Consider the following 3,408-nt stretch of genomic DNA (forward strand, 5'->3'; position numbering starts at 1 on the left):
CCATCCACCCCCCCCCCACCCCCACCCACCCCCACACACACACACATACACACACACCCACACACAACCACACCAACCTTCCACATAGAATTAATTAATTTCAGGCATAGCCATAACAGTTTACAAATCGTAATTTCTGCTTAAATAATTTGTCTACATTAAGTTGTATATGGTTACAGATGACAAACAGTGAAAGAAAGCAGGCACTTGCAACTGCGATTTGAAAAACTAATATTTACGTCTGTACTAACAGTAAAAAACATCCTTTATGCTTAACAGCCGTAAAATAAGAGCCCACTGATTATGCTCTAATTGCAGCGAAACATGTTTGGGATAAAAAACTAAATTGTGTTTTGTTAAATGCGGACCCGATCCAAAAACATATGTATCGTACCATAGGTAGGATCTGATCAGCCAAAACGGGTCACATAATGCTTGCAACAGATTGACCTTGCAGAATAACCATGGAATACAGCGATAGGGCGATATGGCTGCCGAAATCATCACTTCCCCCGCCTTCCCCCTCCATACACACACACACACACACACACCATGTTTCACTCTTGACAGCGAGGAGTCTGTATCAGTGGGTTGGGACGGTGTAGGCACGACCTGAACTGGGCTAGAAGTTGGAAATCACGTTTTCCTCCCGTTGCGGGAATTTCCATCACCGATGGATCAGTTTTGGAATTCGAACTCGCTTTTAAATTCCTAGCCTATGGACTTCATTTTATGTTGTTTTGGTGCTAGTATGGTTCGTGAGTGCGACGTTCATTCCTGCCATGATTTTTGCAGCTGTCGTCCTCTTATTGTGACTGATCCGTTTTAGACTCAACGGTATTACTTAAATCTGTCAGCGGGTAGAAAGGTACGATCAAGAGCACATTTCTGCCGCCGATGTTTAACGTTGTGTTCGCATTTCACGTCACCACAGATCAAGAGAACCGACAAAGAAGATAACCTAAATCATTTTATTTAACTACTGACTTTAATTCAGTTGGAAACTATTGGCGAGAAAGTGTTAGGCAAACATATAGTCAGGGAATTGGTCGCGGATGTGTTTCAGGGGTACAGTCTACGAATTTTCGAGTACCTGAAGATGAAATGGCAAACAACGGAAAAAATATTTCAGGTATGTCTGACAGTGACATTGGCCCCTGAATTGTGTTTCGGCGGTAAAAAATTAGTCACTTGCATAATAGTGTATTATGAAGGAAAAATATTTGTTCTTATTATTACAGAATACTCCAGGCTTGATTTGTTTCTTTCAAAAATCACCAACTATGCACGGATATTCCGCAAACCGGATAGTCCATATCTGGGTAATTGGGGGTATGTTTCTCATTTAGTTCTTAAATGTGATAAACCTAAAGCCCCCTCGAATTCCAACTTTCTAACACTCTAGACTTGGACTATCCACTACTTTCACAGGAGGAAATAAGGAAAGCTATAATGAGGCTTCACAAGAATAAAATTTCAGCAGAAGACGGAATCCAGCTTGAAACCACAGAAGCTGAAGGCGAGTGCCTCCACAAGAGACTCTAACTAATCCAGGGGAGAGTCCAGAAAATTGATAGACACAATCATCTGCCCTAGACGCAAGAAAGGTTACAAAATGGACTACGAAAGCTGCAGAAGAAGCGCGCTCTGAACGTCTCGTCTGCTGTAAGGTCCTGTCCAAATGTAAAGGAGCCGCTCGCTGGAAGAGTGAGTGCTGAATATCAGGGTGGTTTCAGAAAGGTCGGTTCAGCTGTGGACAACAATCTGTGTACTGCGCTCATCACACAGTAGATGTGGTAACTTGACCAACACCTTCGTGTGATCTTTAGAGATGTAAAGAAGGCGCACGACTGCAGTCGCCGAGGGAGACTGATGAATTGCCTGATTTAACTTGAAACACCTAAGAAACTCATTAGCCTAGTTACAGTTTGTCTCACTTATTCAAAAGCCAAAGCGAAAGTCGAGAGTCAAACCATGGAGTTAACATAATCACGGGGTTGGCACAAGTAGTTGGTGAGACATTCCTCAGCCCGGTTCCCGTGAGAGGCACCCACATGCCTTGCTCATACTGTGGCATCAAGCAGTCAGGCCTGCAAGATGAGTGGTCTGCCAAGCGAGTGGATTCGTTCTTACTTATCGAGTAACATGAACTCTAGTACTCACACTTAAGTTACAAGTTATCCTCCTATATGATTAATACGCAACGGAAACACGCATCTGACTAACAGTAATTTACAGAACTCTGACTGTACACTACGCACTGGCAATACCACATTTTCTTTTTGTCTTTTATTTAACGGCTTTTGTCAACACGTGGCCACCGCACTGAATATGAATGGCGCACACATTATAAATGCGGGACATTATGACAACATACAATTCGAAGGAAAAGTCCACCAATCTTTTTCTTTTCACTATCTTATTTATTCCGATAAATTCTCTAACCTAAACACACAAACTGTACAACCTCAACAATAACACATGAGAAATTGCGCCCAGTGGGCATGGCTTTACAATGATGAATCTCTATGTTATGGTCTCCTAATTATTTTTAACGCTACAGTGCACTTTCTGGATAGGATGGTGGATCTTTTATTATACCTCACACTTTGACTCTCACAATCATCATCACTAAACTTTCCTCCAGACCGAGCGGTACTGAAGGAACAAGCATAACCCACTAATCTTTTGAAACTACCTCGCTACTCTCCCATGCAAACCACACATACCCAAATTACATGACATACACCACACTACAACATGAAATACTACACAGAGAATGGTCACAACATTATCACTTTCAGCTTTCCCACTTCAATTAATATTTATCCCAGTTTCACACGACACTGCCCCACTTCGTAATTCTACTTTCCTACTATGAACTATGGAGATATATGCACGTCTTGCTGTGCAATGCAAGCCATGTGGCGTTGCTGGATAGACGGCCGACTCACCTTGCTTCTCTCTCAGAGTTTGAATCTAGCGCCACACGGAATCATATCACGCAAAGTAATATTAAGAACGTATTTATCACACAAGCGAGTCCTCAACTGATACCATGGACGAGTACTTCTCTTTATCTTTTGTCTCATACACAGTTTGAGACTCACACAGTACTCACCACGTGGAAGTACTCGTCTCTAATTTCAAGTCCTGCACACGCCATTTCTTAAATATTTCAACTTATGGTACACACGCTATTTCTTAAATATTTCAACTTATTGTACACACGCTAGTAATTCAGCTTAACTTAAGCACACGGAAGTATTTCAACTTATTGCTACACGTGGTTTCATTGTGACCGTTGGTCACCTCCGAAGATTACTACAATCCCTTTAATATTACCTGCCTGACATTTAATTCTCCCCACAAAAGTTCCTGAAATAGAGAAATTAATATTTCAAACTA

The sequence above is a fragment of the Schistocerca serialis genome, chromosome 9 (assembly GCF_023864345.2).
Source record: "Schistocerca serialis cubense isolate TAMUIC-IGC-003099 chromosome 9, iqSchSeri2.2, whole genome shotgun sequence".
NCBI classification, from domain to species: Eukaryota; Metazoa; Arthropoda; class Insecta; order Orthoptera; family Acrididae; genus Schistocerca; species Schistocerca serialis.